Below are 18,235 nucleotides of genomic sequence, written 5' to 3'. Positions count from 1 at the left end.
TTTATCTTGTTAAAACTGTAAAATTTGATAAAATTTTAAATTGCGTAAATTATAAAAGATAGTATGCAGTTTTATTAGTCTGCTAAAAATAAACATAAGGACGCTTTCCGAATTGAAATTAATGCATTTTTGACTTAGTTACACAATTTTTAAACTTTGATTTATCGTAAAAATTGTAATATAAAATTATTGATAAATTCCTCAAAGATTTGTATTTTAATTTCAGTCAGAAGCTTGTAACTCATGAAGGAGGCATTTCCGACCCTATAAATCATATATATTCTTGATCAGCATTAACAGCCAAATCGATCTGGCTATGTTTGGAGGAAAACATTTTTTTAAATTTTTTTCTCATAATTTTATCATTAAATTGTATATTGTTACAACCGGAAAATTTGACAAAATTTTAAATTGCGTAAATTCTAAAACTTAATATGCAGATTTGTTAGCCCTATAAAAACTAGCACAGAACAGTATTCCGAATTAAAATTAATGCATTTTTAACTTTTTTATGCAATTTTGAAACTTTGATTATTTTGAAAAATTGTATATTGAAAAAAATGCGAATAAATATACCCTAGCTTGGTATTTTTGTTTAAGTCAGAAGCTTAAAACTAAGTAAGGGTCATTTCCGGCTATTTTAAATCTTAAATTGAGAATGCAGATTTATTAATCTAATAAAATCTAATATAGGAAAGCTTCCCGATTAGAAATTAATTCATTTTTGACAGAGTTGTGAAGGATTTTCTCTCCAAGGGTTTCCCGAAGCTAATATCCTTTCTTGTTATAAATTTTTTATTAATTAGTATGATTAAGCTTAAAGCATAATACTTCTTGTAAATTCTCAAACTCTTATAGTGTTAATTTAAAACTTAACTTTAAGCTTTATATTGCATACAATATTTAATAACTTTATTTTTTCTTATTTTGTTTCAGGCTCTAAATATTTAAAAAAAAAATTAAAAAGCCAAAAGAATGGGTAAGTTTAAAACTTATAATTTCTATAATTTGAATGAAATTACTTAAACCTTGAAAATAATGTTTACAAAATTGAATATAATATTTTTTAAAACTTAAAACTTATATCATGCTCTAAATATATTTTTTAATATTTACAAACCATTTATTATATTAATTTACTTTAAACTTCTAAACCTTTTGAACTCTTCTCGCTTTGAGCAACAAAAACAACAAGGCAGTCAGACAAATTGGTTTAACACACACATATGAGTGTGTGTGGGGGGGTGAGTGTGTGTGTGGGGGGTATGTGGGTGGTGTGTGGGGGTGTATATGTGTGGGGTGAGTGTGTGTGTGGCAACGAAGTACAACTGCAAAATGTGAAAGATGTTTAATTCAAGTGCGGGCGTTTTTGGGCCAACTACTGTATTTGTATCCCTACACTGAGAGAAAATCAAGCCCAGAAAAAACAGAATCTTAAATTAAATTTAATTAAATTAAATATAATTTAAATAAGCTAATGATTTAATGATAGAAGTTTTTAATAGTTTTAAGACGGGGAACATAACTCATAAAATCTTTAGTGATCTAGTTGAACCTAAAGTCTCTCATACCTTTATTTAAATATTTTAACAAAATGAAGAACTTTAATTAATTTTATAAAAAACTGGAATAACTAAAGCAACTTTGAATAACAATTTACAACACCCAAGTATGAACATTTTTTTCTCCCAGTGTATATCCTGCGTCTGGCTCTGTATCGGTGTGTGCGTCTCGTCTCGTTTTCTGTGTCTGTGTCTGTGAATTTTGTCTGGGGGTCGAGGCCACGCCTCCTTTACCCCCTCCCCCCCCCACCGGCTGCTGCTGCGGTTGCACTTCACTAAAAAATGATATACTACTGACATTTCGCATGTCTAGTGCCCCGGCCCGGACCTTGTCTCGTTCCGTATATCCTTTACGTTATGTTACGTTACTTTTTGGCACATCTGCGAGACATTCGCATTCAGTATTCAGTATTCAGCATTCAGCATTTCCCCACCATTCACACTCGCCGCAGTGCCACTTGGTGGCCATTAGAGTGGAACTTATACTCGTCATTTACGGCTTTAAGAGCCTGATGAGCCATGACAGGCGGTTGCAAGGAGTTGCAGGATCAATATCAGTTTGAATTTGATGACTTTCGAGTCCTGCAATTTCCTCAAATGCCATTGAAGAGGGCAAAAATATATCATATATACATTGTTAAATAATTAACTATAAAATATATTGATAAAACTATAATTTATAATAATTAATATCACATATTTGCCATATTTAAATTGGTCTTGCAAAAAAAAAATCAGGAACCTCGGGGCGTATACGTGATTTGTGTTTATCATCAGCAGACTAGATTATAGACCCTAATTGCACACTTATTAAAACTTAATTGCTGTCTAAATAGATAAATACAATTGTTTTTTTTGTGTTTTAGGGGAACCTGAATTAAATTATAATAAATACCTAATTTTGTTTGCTAATTTAAGCCCAGTTAAGCGGCTTTCCTGGCACCAAGTCCTTGCCATAAATCCACCCATAATCCCTGCTCCGAAAATGCAGTTACAACACCTGAAAGCACCTGCGAAAAATATCCCAATGTTTTGGCAGTGAGTAAGTAGATTTTTATTCAAGTCGACCGGGTTTTTGTTTTTTATTTATTATTATTTTTTTTTTCGTAACTTTTTGGCAACATTTTTGAACCGCCGCCGTCGTCCTCCCACTTTTGGTAATTTGTCTGCAGCTCCGCATATTTGTGCTTAACAATTATTTATTTATGAGGTAAACATCATTCAGATGCAGCAACGGTGGCTGCTTTATGAATACATAAATGCCGCGCCGCCTTTGACCTCTTAACCCCTGACTCCCATATCCTTTATACCTGTTATGCCCCTCCACCCTTAACCCTTTGCCGGCGCCCCCAAATGGCCATTAGATTGGCCAAATGACCGTTGCAAATTTGATTGCATTTACATATGCACCGGCACAGGTAGAGATACTTTGAGGCAGAGAGAGAGATGGAGCAATTAAGGGGTTTAATGTAGGATGTTTTGGGACTGAAAAAAGGGTTAACATTAAATTATTTCAGTAAAGTAAGTAGTTAAGTAAGTATAATTAGTATAAGTATTTAGTTATGTATTTAATATTAACATTTTGTAAATAGCAAAGGTCTTGCAAATGCACAATTAGTTTTATAGTTTTAGTAACTGATCATACATACTTACTAATCATACATTCTTACTGATCATACATACTAACTGGTCATAGATACTTATTAAAAATAGTTACTTGCTGATCATAGTTACTTAATGTCTAGAGTTACTTACTCCTGATAGTTACTTACTGCTCATAGTTAATTACTGATTATAGTTAATTACTGGTCATAGTTCTATAAATCGTCCGATTGTTCCTATAGACGCTATATATATTTATATATATAGTCCACCGATTTGCCTTACTCCGACTTATATACTATTAATATTATATAAAAGAATAACTCCATAGTTTCATGAAAATAGCTTAAATTTGTTCCAAAACAAATCTCGCACATCTGTGCATATGATTCCCAACTAGTTCTAACATCCCCGGAACGAAGTGACTGCTGCCGGCCAAGTCTCAGAAATGTGTTGTGATACAAAAGTTGCAAGTCATTGTTTACAAGTGTTCAAAGTTAGTTACTGGTCATAGATAATTACTGGTCATACATACATAAATATTATTTACTTTTGCTCAAAGTTAGTAACTGATCATACATACTTACTGGTTATAGATACTTAGTGATCATAGTTAGTTACTGGTCGTAGATACTTATAATAGTTACTTACTGATCATAGATACTCAATGTTCAGAGTTACTTATTGATCATAGTTAATTAGTGATTAAAGTTAATTACTGGTTATAGTTAATTACTGGCCATGGTTCTAAAAATCGTCCGATTGTTCCTATGTCAGGTATATATGTATATATATAGTCTACCGATTCGGCATGCTCCGATTTTAACCTTGTACAAGTATTTAGAAGATAAACTGCATAGTTTCATTAAAATAGCTTGATTTAAATTTGTTCCAAAACAAATCTCGCACTTGTACTTATGATTCCCAACTTGTTCTAACATCCCCGGAACGAAGTGACTGCTGCCGGCCAAGTCTTAGAAATGTGTTGTGATACAAAAGTTGCAAGTCATTGTTTACAAGTGTTCAAAGTTAGTTACTGATCATACATACATATGTACATACTGGTCATACAGGCTTACTGATCATAGTTACTTACTGTCCATAGATACTTAGGGTTCAGAGTTACTTACTGCTCATAGTTAATTACTGATCTTAGTTCTATAAATCGTCCGATCGTTCCTATGGCAGCTATATATATGTATATATAGTCCACCGATTCGCCAAGCTCCGATTTATATACTAGTAAAATTATATAGAAGAATAATTCCATAGTTTCATTCAAATAGCTTGCTTTAAATTTGTTGAAAACAAATCTCGCACTTGTACTTATGATTCCCAACTTGTTCTAACATCCCCGGAACGAAGTGCCTGCTGCCGGCCGAGTCTCAGACATGTGTTGTGTTACAAAAGTTGCAAGTCATTGTTTACAAGTGTTCAAAGTTAGTTCCTGCTCATAGATAATTACTGATCATACATACATAAAAATTATTTATTGTTCAAAGTTAGTAAGTGAACATACATACTTACTGGCCATAGTTGTTCACTAGTCATAGATACTTACTGGTCAGAGTTACTTACTGCTCATAGTTAATTAATGATCATAGTTAAATTAAACACCAGCTCGCTGTTCCTATCTGCCTCTCTCCCTCTCTCGCTATGTTAATCGCTCTATGTTAATCTCTGGAGGCAACTGCTTCTCTCCCACGCACTCACACTCACTTTCTCTTCTCTCTCCTTGGGGACTATAAATAGAGGCGCTGAGGTCGCGCGCGCCTCAGTCTGTCCTAGGGGTACCTAGTGTTTACATCAATAGTGCTAGTGATAGTGATGACATTTCGACCCCAAAAACATGACGTGGCCAATGCAATATATTTGGATGACTATGAAGAGGCTCACTTGGATGAAGTCATCATTCTTGGTCACTACACTGGAAGGAAGTAAACAATGACGAGTCCTTTACTGCGGTAACTTTTATTTTATGTAAGAAGAAGCTATTGCTGGGATCAGGTCTAGGTCTAGACTTTGTATTCCAATGTGTTCCCTTATTGCCATGGTCCCCTTTACATACTTAGATACTTACTTATGCATTAGATACATTAAATTCTTACTGATCATATTTACTTAATGTTCATTGATACTTCATATTTACGTACTGGTCTAGATACTTACTGATCATAGTTACTTACTGGTCATTGTTACTTGATGTTCATTGATACTTACTGATCATAGCTATTTACTGATCATAGTTACTTACTGATTGATGCTGATCAAGAATATATATACTTCTTTACTGACTGACTGAAATTAAATACCCTTCAAGGGTATAATTAAAATCCGTTGAAGTATATTTTAGCTTAGGGTAGAAATCTTTAATTAATTTGAAAGCAAACTTACTCAAACTCAAAGGTCCTTTAAAAAATTTGCTTCAACCTGGGAATCGAATTTGATACACTTAAAATTAATATGAAGTAAACTTCAATATACTCTCTTTTTCTCTCTTATTCCCCAAACATGTATCGATATATCCCTAAACTTTAAAACGCTTCAATGTTTCGATTTTATGGTGCTGTTGCCCAGAATAATTGCCTTTGAAATCTCCGGTATTATCTCTTGTGCGTCTCAGTTTGAGAGCCCCCATCTCCTTTCCCTCCTCTTCCGCCCTCCCCTGTAGCCAAGTGCCCTTGTTGGCCATTGTTTGGCCTGCTGCTCATTTGGTTTTGGCTTATTGGAATGGCGAATTGGCAATTTGCTGCACTTGCCGCGCGTAACAACTGAATATTGAATATGAAGCGATTGCTTGGCGGCTTCCCCCGGCACGTCCATAAATATTTGATGACACATAGATACCGAGGATACAGGATACGAGATACGGAATACAGGAATAACCAGATTCAAGGATACTCCGGCAGGATACAGGAAGAAAAATGTGTGTAATTGTGCACTACTCATACGAGGAAAGAGGAAGTGGTAGGTGGAGAGACCGCAGCTCCGAAGGAGAGTAGCGCCTAAATTCAGAAATTCATTGCGAATCCTGTGGAGCCTCCTCCTTTTTCAGTCCTCTGATTATGCAGAAGGATGCACTGAAAGAAAAGAAACTTGTATGAATTAGAAGTGGGGAAAATATTTACAAATAATGTTTATTTATTTTCACAAGTCTCGTTTGTTTTAAATAAGCTTAAGGTTGATATTATATTTAATAATATCTTTCAGATCAATCTATACCATTTTTCCCTTCAGTGTCCATGTTTTATTCAGCGGATCGGGCTGCGGGAGTCGGTTATTGTATATCGCAATATTCTTATTTAGTTTCATTGTGTTTTCTTCGGTTATCCACCACAAGGGGCATAAATATTTGAGCACCTTTAGTGCCCGCCCAACCTTCGTCCTGTTTCCTTCCTTTTATCCTTTTTGCCCACAACACTTCCCGTTTCCCTTTGGACGAATTCCCTGCCCCCCCAAGTCCTGCCTGTCTTCGTTTTTGGCCAAAAGGCAAATATTTGAAATTGAATCAAGTGGCAGTGCGAAAGAAGATTAGGAATTGGCTTTGGTCGAAATGAAATCAGGCTAAGATGCCAACCGAAACATTCTTATTTAATAGACAAGTAAAGATACTCGGATATATATATATATGTAAATATATATCTTTCCGTAATTGAGGGCCAGTTAAAATTATGAATAGAAAGGGAAATAATTTTATGTAATAGAATAAAAGTATAGCTTACACATTTCTTTAACAGGATGAGTACACCTTGCAAGAAGGAGTACACCCTGTAAGGAGATGTATACTCTGTTACTCTAAGTACACCCTGTAGGAAGAAGTACACCCTGTAGGATGAAGAACACCCTGCAAGGAATAGTACACCTTGCTCCCTTCCTTATGCATAACCTTCTTTTAAAAATTATTATAAAAACCCATCAATTTGTGTCAATATGCCGAAAATATAAATGTTATGAAATGCCAACAGAGTTCTGAAACAGGAAAATAATCAAATGACAGCCAAAAGTGCGCCTCAAATCGAGTCAAAGCCAGACCCAAATCGTTTAAAAGTTATATGGCCAAGTTTGCTGTGCTCTTTTGATGCCAACTTTGGCTGCGGGACTTGTTTCTGCCTCCTTTGAGTGGAGACTAATATCCCTAACGAGATTTCTTGGCGATGATGGCGAAACGGTTGCCAGCTTCGGGGTCATTAAATCGACGGAATGGATGTGTGTATCTGCGTGTGTGTGTTTCGAGAAGGTCGAGGCAAATGCCGAAGTGCGAAATGTGAAATGCGTTTGGCAAAAATGCCGACCGACTCATAAAATGCAATGCTGGAATAAAAACAAATTCACGCGGGTGCGACAAACCAAATGACAAGCACATTAAGCCCACACACACACACACACACACACGCACAGCTCACCTAGGCACACACATACGCAGATGTCAAAAATATACACTGGGGAAAATGGGGACTATTGAATATAGTATAGATAAATATAATTCATTTATAATATAGGATGGGGTTTGGTGTTATTTTAGATTTTATGAAGGTAAATTTGTATATATAATTATAAGACTATATGAACTACATATATAATTAAATGTTTTTAAGAATGTGTTTATATTTATTTAGAAAGTATCTCTGGACAAAACATATTTCTAACTTCGAATCTAAAGATTAATTTAGACCTAAAAATATATTATAACCCATTAAATGATCCTTTAACTTTTATATTTCGTAACAATTGAATTTATTTTATATATTATCTTTCGAAATGCTCACCTTTTTTTGCCCTGTGTAGGCACGTCTGTATTCGTAACTTTTGCAATGATTTCGCCATTAGATTTTATTTGCACTTTCGTTGACATTTTGCGCAGCCCCCAAAACAACACAAAAACAAACAACCTGACTGGATGGGGGATGGGGGATGGGTGGATGGGTTTTTCCACAGAGATAGAGAGAGGGATGGGATTTTCCTGTGGTGCATAACGTTTTAAAGCGGCTACAAAATCTCCAAAGCACACTTGAGTTAAATCCAAGGAATATGCCACGACCTGAGACAGGTGCGGCTTCTCCTTCTCCTACTTCCCCTTCTTGGACAGTCGAAGGATGTTGATGCCTGAAGGTGGATATAACAGGACGAAATGTGGGGGGTGGGGAGGGTTGGAAAATTGGGAGAAGTAGGGGCGGGGGTTTTTGGGAAAATTCAGAAGGAAAGGACAGTAGCAGTAGCTGTGCCATTACCACAGTCAGACAGATGCAGAGACATCCAGCAACCACATATGACACTTGTTAACCCAGCAACAACAAGCGGCTTTTGCAGGATTGCTGATGGTGGGTTAAAGGACCTCTTCAAACGGAACTGTTAGCCAAGTTTGGCTTCAAATTAAGAATTTAAAGAGGGTTTCCTAAAGGTAATAATCAGTCAATACTAATACTTTATGGTTTTTAATAGATATTTAAGAAATATTTTTCATATTTTCACATTTTTTTACCCCTCAAAAAAAAAAAGCCAACTCATCGGCACTAATGGCCACGTTTCAGGAGCAGGAATTTTCAGGACATAGTCTGGAGTTTGGGGTTGCCATGGGGACCAGCGAACATTACACACATGGACTGGACTAGTTCAGGACAATTCTCGTCAGGACATGACGCAGGGGAGCAGAGTGGAGAAGGCGACACACGCACACCAATAAAAACAAACGAAACGATAGGACATTTGGAATCCTCATTGCAACGAAAGTGATTTTAATAATAAATGAATTTTTTTCCCGACCTCCCTCTCTCTCTGGAGATAGAGACAGAGAGAGAGAGAGAGTGAGAGAAAGGACATGCCCTTAACCCCACTTCCGCTCTGTGGCCAACTATCCTTGAAGCGGAAGAGAAGCAGGACCTAGGACGAATTTTAGGACTCTTCTGGGGGCAAAACTAGGCGCCTGCGGCATCAGCAAACTAAATGAGAGCACAGGATATATCGAAATATTGAAGGGTTTTCCATGGCAAAGAAATTACCAATAAGTTGGTCAGTCATTTGGCATTCAAGGAGTTACTTCGTTTTTCTTTATGATAAAACTGTTGATAAATATGAGTGGGGAAAATGCTAAAATTAGGGAAATTGATAGGACTTATTAGTAAGAATCATAAAATCCTTTAAAGAGCAACAAAATCTTTGTAAAAAAAGATAACAAGTTTTATAAAGCAAATAAGCAATTAATTTTAGTTTGTAAAACAAGGATTTGCTTTGAGAAAGTATTAAAATATCTAATTAACTAGATTTCTTAGATTTCGACTGATTTTCACTACCAATCTCTTTAGGTAATTACCCGCTGATATTAATCCAAGTAAAGTTGATTAAAAGCAAAGCAGAATTCCCATCCTTTCGCCGGGATTTCTGATTTTCCAGGCCCATCTGTCAATTGCTGGCCACATTACTTATACGCCCCGTTGCCTCATTCTCATTTTCACCCCCATCCTCATCCAATTACTGAAGAACCTACACACAGAGCGAGTGCGGCAAAGTGGCAGAGTGGCAGAGTGGCTGTGTGGTGTGAAGTCAAGTAAAAGTAAACTAATCCGAGGCCGCGAAACGAAGTGCTCAAAAATTAATAGCCATCCAAAGAGCCTAGACCAGAAACTCATAATTATAAGTGCGGGGAGGGAAGTGTACTGAAGGCGGGGAAGGAAGGAAGCAGGGGGGGGGGGGCGGTCATAACTCATAAACATAAATTTAAATTAGAAAACAAATGAAACCGCGCGCGGCGTGTCGTTAATTTTCGCAGCACATCTAACCCTTGTCTGCCTGCCAGCCTGAATTTTCTTCTGGTTTTCCCACTTTCCCCCATCTCTTGGCATTTATTTTCACTCACCTCAAAGGGGGCCTGTTCAAAGTTGAAAATCTGTGAATATTGAAATGAAAATTGGGTTAGAGGGTCAAGGCTTTTTGGGTTTGATTTAATATATATTAGATATATTTTATAATAGGAAATATATATTTTTCTTATGTGGATTTGCTTCTTTGCTATTTATTTTTGAAAGTCTTGTATATTTTCTACTAATATATATAGTATAGTATGGTTATGGTACTATGGAATATTTACTTTCCTAGTAAGTTTAGTTATATTTACTTATTCCAGCAATTTAGACTGATTTTAAGTAGAATTCTGCCGTACAAATTAATTGATTTTATTTCTAAAGTGAATATTTATTCGTTATAAATGAAATAAACTATGTATTTTATGAACTAATGTTTCGCTTAGCTTCTAGAAAACATATTTCCCACTCCCAAAAACTATATCTATATATAGTATATATCCTGTTATGTTTATGTGGATATATGTTAACCGCAAAACGGAGATAAGCGGATGATGAAAGTTTCGACAGACCGAAATGGAATATACAACATAAACAACCAAATGCGACCACAATCGATGGATGGGAGGAGAGGGACGACTACTCCAAGGGGGTGGGTGGTAGTGGGTGGTGGGTGGTAGACGAAGTGGCCTTGCCTTGCCTTTGATGTGGCCAAAAAGCAGGACGAACAACTTTTTATTCCATTCCACTTGACTCGACTCCACTTTGCTACGCTTTTTGTTGGCGGATCTTGATTATAAGCCACATTAATGCACAGACATGCCCCGCGATGTGGGCCAAGGGGGTACAAGTGGGGGGGTTTGGTGAAAATGGCTGGGAAAATGGCTGGGGGAAATGGTAAAAGGCTCACCAGGAGCGAGTAGGTACATCTCGGCGGCGGTCAGCACTTTTAATTAAAACAAAACAAAACAAAACAAAGCGGGACAGAAAATGCTGTGCGGCGGCGACGGAAAATAGTTAAATAATACATGAAGTGCGTGCGAGACAGAGAGCGATGCGGAAAATGCGGATGGTCAACAAATTATCAGCCACAATAATGCCAAAAAAAAAAAGAAAAACCCGGAAGTCGCGCAGAAACCAAGAAACGAAACGGAAACGGAAGGGAAAACAAGAGGCGCGAAGGCAAGTGGTTTTCAGGAAAAGAAAAAAAACCAAACGAAAGAACAGCTGTGAACTATGAGATTCTGGCACTTGGGAAAATTACATTTTAATATTAATTGGAAATTTGTATAGTTTAAAAGGTTTATTTAGATTATAGATTACATATATATTTAATTTAATATTAATTGGAAATTTGTATAGTTTAGAAATGTGTTTTTTTTATAGCTTATAGTTCATATATATATTTAACTAGATATTTGCTTTTAAGAAAAGTAGAGACTTTGATTAAGTCTCCTTTTCTCCATAAATATTTTCAACGGAAAAGCATTAAGGTTCTTGAAATCTTTACTTACTTAATGAAAAATAAAACATTTAGTATTAAAGGATATAATTTACAGACTTATAGAAATAAATTTTAGGTATATCAAGGTTCTTTAAGATTATAATATATTTAAGGCTTAGTTTTTCTCTTCCATTTCATTCTTGCATTTTTTCTAGCTTTTAAGAAATCCAAAATAAGCTACGAATAATTTCAACAATACAGTATATTCATGTGTAAGCTATATATATATAGATATATATAAAAGGACCTACTCTCTCTCTCATATCCTTGCCATTTCCTGCCCCTCCTCGCGGTCTTTTCTAAATTGGCATTATGCGGCTCAAGTGGGCGGTGGGAGGTGTGCCAAAGCAGGCTAAAAATGAATGAAAATACAAAAAAAAAGGGTCAAGGATAACTAACAAAGGGACACCTGATGATAGTTCTTAATGGAGCTTAAGGCAATTAACTAATTTAGAGGCAAGAATTTAGAAAAATGTTAACTCAAGTGGTGATTGAGATTCTCATTATAAATATATATTCATTCTCAAATGGTAATTTTATAAATAGGTTAAAGGTTTTGTTTCTTGATTTGAATTTTCTTTTGTTAAATGTTTTTTTCTAATTTTATAGTATTAAAATGTATTCCCCTGAACTTTTTTTGCCACTGAATGTCTCAATTTTCTTATTCCAAGAACTCAACCTACCTCCAATTAGTTGACCAAAGCTCACCTAATGACAGTAGGTCCTTTTTCTTTTCGGAAAATATGAGTTTATGGCAATATGTCGGTTGCCCTCGAAAGTGGTTTCCTTGGATGCCTCGGACTCTCCCAATCATCTCCTAGTTTCGCTCTATTTCCATTCCTGCTGCTCCTATCCTCTGATTGATGGACTGCCTTTCAATGGATGGCCACTGTCGCCGGGATGAATTCCAAGGGCTAACCAAGCAGCTCCAGCAGGAGGAGGCAGCAAAAGGAGCAGAAATTAAGTTGTTACTTTTGTTCCTTTCTTCTGGGGGTTTTTTTTTTATTTTATTTTCCTGCGCCATCACATTGTTCCAGCAGCAGACATTGGAGTGTTTCAGAGCACTGAGGAAAAAATATATATGTATTTAAACAAGAGAACTTATTAACTTAGGTTTTTTATTACAAAATCAATTTACATGTAATCCAACAAGAGGGGAATGTGACTTCAATAGCCGGAGTTTATCAATATCAATATCAATCAAGTTTAATCAAAATTAACTGAGATTTTTTATATGACAATTTTTGTCAACATATCAAATATTAAAAAATTCATAACTAAGCCTAAAAAGCATTAATTCCAATTTGGAAAGCTGTCCTATGCTTATTTTTATTAGGTTAACAAATCTACATACTTAATTTAGAATTTTTAGAAAATTCAAATTTTTGCCGATTTTTGACAATGTTAATGATGTAAAAACCCCTATAAAATTTGGAAAAAATTGTCAAAAATTTTTTTTGTCGGAGATAGCTAGATCGAACCGGCTGGTCATGCTGATCAAAAATATATATGATTTATAGGGTCGGAAATGATTCCTTCATTTAGTTTTAAGCTTCTGACTTAAATTATAAAACCGTGCTATGGTATAAAAATTGGAATTTATTTAATATACAATTTTTCAAAATAATCAAAACTTAAAAATTTCATAACTAAGCCAAAAATGCTTTATTTTCAATTCGGAAATCTGTTCTGTGCTAGTTTTTATAGGGTTAAAAAGTCTGCATATTAAGTTTTGCAATGTACACAATTTTAATTTTTGTAAAATTTTCTAGTTTTGACAATATAAAATTTAATGATAAAATTTTGAACAAAAATTCGAAAAAAATTTATTTCCACCAAACATAGCTAGATCGATTCGCCTGTTGATGCTGATCAAGAATATATATGATTTATAGGGTCGGAAATTAATCCTTCACTTAGTTTTCAGCTTCTGACTCAATTATAATACCCTTAAAAGGGCATACATATTCGCATTCTTTTCAAGAACAATTTTTTCAAAAAATCATAGTTTTAAAATCTCATAACTAAGTCAAAAATGCTTTAAATTCAATTCGGAAAACTGTTCTGTGCTAGTTTTTATAGGGTTAAAAAGTCTGCATATTAAGTTTTACAATTTGCACAATTTTAATTTTTGTCAAATTTTCTAGTTTTGACAATATAAAATTTAATGATAAAATTTTGAACAAAAATTTGAAAAAAATTAATTTCCACCAGACATGGCTAGATCGATTCGCCTGTTGATGCTGATCAAGAATATATATGATTTATAGGGTCGGAAATGACTACTTCACTTAGTTTTAAGCTTTTAACTACATAATACCCTCAATGTAAGCTGGCTTATTTTTTGGAAAATTTTGAATAATTTTAAAAGTAATTCTTTAAAATCAAACTCTCTTAAACTCTTTATTTTATTTTTAACTTATTTCAAGAACAAACCTTTTCTTTATATATATTTAAAAATGCTTGAAGCATGGGTAAAGATTTTCTAATGAACATTTCTAGAAACTATGTAGACTAAAAAATATTTAAAAATCGTTTTATCTCAGAAATCATATATAAATTATATATAATTGAAATTGTTTTATCAACTCTTTTTATTTAGCAGTGTAAAAATAGAGTTTTCCCGGTTACAGGACCGCTTCTGGCCTGGCCTTTTTCGCTTCCTTTCCTTTTTCTACTTGTGCCGTTGACTGTTTTTGCCTTTTGGCCCCGTCGAAAACCTTTTGGCCTTTCATTTCGGTCAGCTTGCACTTGGAAATGTTTATTGTTGCCGGCTGCCGGCCTCTCCGCATTTTCCCTGCCCCCATTCCTCCTTTGGTTTTTCCTTTATTTTTTTTTTTTTTTTGTGGCTAAATACAAAAGGCAGCTGGTTTTTACGCCTACCTCCTGCGAGCGTCTGGCTTTCCAGGGGGCTGGCTCCTTTTTCTCTGGTCTTTCTGTTATATTTTTTTTTTTTGCCGGGTCGGTTGTTAGTTGCATGAATATGAAGTGGTCTTATAATCCACACCAAACAACAAAATGACCCAAGTGCGAAATTAAAAGGCGAAAATGTGCCAGGGGCGGGGTTTGGGGGGACGAAACGTGATGACTGCAAAATGAAGACATTGGAAGCGGAAGCGGAAGCAAGGGGAAAGTATGGGACACAAAACCCAAACAAAAAAGGGGGCCAACAATATAGTTGATGTTCCGGTTGTAAGATAGCTGCTACTCAGCTTGATTTATTGTCTGTGAATTGAGACCGTTCTCGGTCCTCGGTTCCCTTTCCCCGAACGCAAAAAATTAATAAATAAGCAAGCAGCAGGCTGATTTGTATATTATTCCCTTTAATGCTCAACCAATTTGGCAGAGTCCTGGGCAATGGGAGGTCCTTGAAGATGGCATTTCTTGATAGCTTTGAAGGTACATCTTGAAGAGATTTGAGAGCATTCTACATTTATTAAAAAATATTTATAAATAAATTCAGACTAGGTGTATAGGTTGTTATAAATTATAATATTTAAGCTTTGATTTATTTAATTCTCAACCTTAATTATTATCTAGGAGCTTATTGTACCATTTTCTTCTTTAATCCTTTTGTTTCCCCGCGATTTTCTTTAATTTTTATAAATATATTTTTCATTTAAGCTTTAATTAACCATTCTTTCAAAAATATATTTATTATACTTAAATTGAAGTCTAACCTATTCATTTTACTTTTATAAATTCGTTAAATACTTTTTCAAACATTTAAAAGGTCTTAAAATATCTTTAAGATACAATAAACTAATTTTATGTTGTACAGAAACTTGCTAAAATGTCAGCTTACTTTATAAAAATATTTAAATAAATATTATGAGCTCATCAAACGTCATTCAAAATTAAAAACAAAATAGAAAACTAATTAATTAATTAATTTTGACAACCATTTCCCAAATATTTGTCTTACTTTTAACCAATATATATTAACTAAACCTTAAAAGGACTCATTGCCCACTCGAATTACTTTGTAAAAATGAAAACATATACAGTTTGAAAATCCCCAAGACTTTTTTTATTGTATATATATTTTTAGCTGCATTAGGAACGCCAGTGATTTGTTGCCAAAAGGTAATTGAGATTTATTCGATGGCCTGCAGGATTTTTGTCGGCTGAAGGGTTAACTGAGTGCTGCTTCCATTCAAAAATGTCGCTGATTTTTCCGAGTTCAAAATAGAAGCCGGCAAAACAGACTGCTATTTCCAGCGACTTTTCCGACTCTCACAGCATCGGCGCATTGGCCAATAAGAGAGCGGGAGAGTCGGATGCTGTGGCCATAATAATTATGGCTTGGATCGAAACACGGCTAAGTTCCTTTGGCCGTTAACAGGATGTCTTAAGAGAACGCAGTAAGTAACGGGTCGCTCTTGTGTCCTGTTAACTTTGCGGGTCATGCGCCGATTTGACCCTTTGAACTCTTAAAAAAATTGCAATCGCAGTCGCTCTTAAAATAACTTTTATAACAATTCAGGGAGTGAGTACCGGCTAAGGTACACTTATAATTCGGAGTCCTTGCAGGATACTTGTTGCTAATTTTATGGAAGTTCAGGATCCATATATTTATATATAAGGTTTTCTTTAGAATATATATAGTTTTCCGTTTGAAACTACTTTTTGCAAGAGTTATGGTTTCATGAACTTTAATTTCTTTATAAATATATATATTACATAATATATCATATATCAGGTATTCTTGAAAGCATTTCATGGCCATAAAACAAATGACTTTCACAAGTCATATAAAAACCAGCTTTGATTGGGATTGAATTAAATAATCAAAGCTACAATTAAAAAACCCATAACTAAGCCAAAAATGCATAAATTTCAATTCGGAAAACTGTTCTGTGCTACTTTTCTTTGAGGTAACATATCTGCATATTCTGTTTTACAATTTACGCAATTTAAATTTTTGTCAAATTTTCCAGTTTTAAATTTATAAAATTTAATAATAAAATTTTAAACAACAAATTTTCAAAATTTGTTTTCTCTACCACATGGCTAGATCGATTCTACTGTTCACACTGATCATGAATATATATGATTTATAGGGTCGGAAATGGCTATATCAAGAGTTACGAGCTTTTGACTGAAATTAAAATACCATTCTTTGAGGAATTTATCAATATTTTTATATGAACATTTTTTCAACCAATCAAAGTTTGACAATTTAATAACTAAGTCAAAAATTCATTAATTACAATTCAGAAAGCTGTTCTGTGCTAGTTATTATTGGGGCTAAAAATCTGCTTACTTGGTTTTACAATTAACGCAATTTAAAATTTTGTCAAATTTTACATTCTTAACAATATCAAATTTAATGATAAAAATTTGAAAAAAAAATTCGAAAAAATTGTTTTGCTCCAGACATGACTAGATCGATTTGGCATCTTATACTGATCAAGAATATATATGATTTATAGGGTCGGAAATGCCTCCTTCAAGAGTTACAAGCTTGTGACTGAAATTAATATACCATTCCTTGTCCCGAAATTTATCAATAAATTTATATGACAATTTATGATAAATCGATGTTTAAAAAATTCATAACTAAGTCAAAAATGCATTAATTACAATTCGGAAAGCTGTTCTGTGCTAGTTTTTATTTGGGCTAAAAATCTGCTTTCTTAGTTTTACAATTTACGCAATTTAAAATTTTGTCAAATTTTACATTCTTAACAATATCAAATTTAATGATAAAATTTTAAAATAAAAATTCGAAAAAATAGTTTTTCTCTATACATACTAGATCGATTCTGCTTTTAATGCTGATCAAGAATATATATAATTTACAGGGTCGGAAATGTCTCCTTCACTTAGTTTTAAGCTTCTGACTATAATTAAATACCCTGCAAGGGTATAAATATTCACATTCTTTGAATGAAATTTTTTTCAAAAACTCAATGTTTAAAAAACGTATAAGTAAACCAAAAATGCATTTATTTCAATACGAAAATCTATATTTTATTTGAATTTATAAGGTTAATAATTACTCAATTAAAGATGTATAAAAATACTAAACAATTTTAACAATATAAAACTTTTAATAAAAGTTTGACATCTGGAAGTTAGTTGTTATTGTTCAAATATAAATGGTTTATTAACATATGGTTTTCTAAAAAAATAAAGTAAATAAGATTTCAATGATTACTTTTGATATATTTATATTAAAAATGTTATACTACAGAAGTTCGATCAACCTTATTTTTCAGAGGACTTTGGCTATGTTAATATATTTTTAAAGTATGCCTATTAACAGAATGTAAAATATATGTTAACATTATGAAAATAACACAACATAAAAATGTGACCTAACATAAAAATGTTACAACATAAAAACAACATAGCATCCCAAAAAAAAAGTTTACATTTTCGAAAATCATAAAAAAGCTTTCTGTTTTTTGGGACAACTTTTAAAGTTGCCTGGGGTTAATAAATGCCATTCCCTTCTGAATTATATCCTTCAGCTTTGGTTCTTTTCCCAACTTTTTTCTGGAGGTATATTTTCCGACAGCTTCTTCTTATTTTTGCCACCAGCAACACCCGCACAACCCCTCTTTACCCAGCCAGACAGCCGTCTCCTGGGGCATAAGTATCCTGGCTGGCGTTTCATAATTGCCCTTGTTTGTGGCCGCGCATTAAGTTGTTCTTGTTGCTGTTACCAAGCTTTTTCTCCATCTCCATCTCTTTCTCCTTCTCCTACTCCTTCTCTTTCACTTTCTCCCCTGCCCGACCTCTGTTTTACTCTGTGCTTCTCGGCT

At 34.2% G+C, this 18,235-nt stretch overlaps 1 long non-coding RNA gene across 2 annotated transcripts in view; it reads left to right on the top strand.

Moving 5' to 3' along the window:
• Positions 1 to 935: 935 nt before the first annotated feature.
• LOC147644300 (uncharacterized) overlaps positions 936 to 18,235 on the top strand; it is a 78,178-nt gene continuing 60,878 nt past the window's right edge. For both annotated transcript variants that reach the window (XR_015270826.1, XR_015270827.1), the window contains exon 1: positions 936 to 979. This is a non-coding gene — a long non-coding RNA (uncharacterized LOC147644300). The remainder of the gene's footprint in view (positions 980 to 18,235) is intronic.

The sequence above is a fragment of the Drosophila serrata genome, unplaced genomic scaffold, assembly GCF_035046125.1.
Source record: "Drosophila serrata isolate PLE 108 unplaced genomic scaffold, ASM3504612v1 contig_190, whole genome shotgun sequence".
Classification (NCBI taxonomy): domain Eukaryota; kingdom Metazoa; phylum Arthropoda; class Insecta; order Diptera; family Drosophilidae; genus Drosophila; species Drosophila serrata.
The sequence above is the reverse complement of the archived record's forward strand: the minus strand, read 5'-3'. Positions and strand labels throughout refer to the sequence as shown.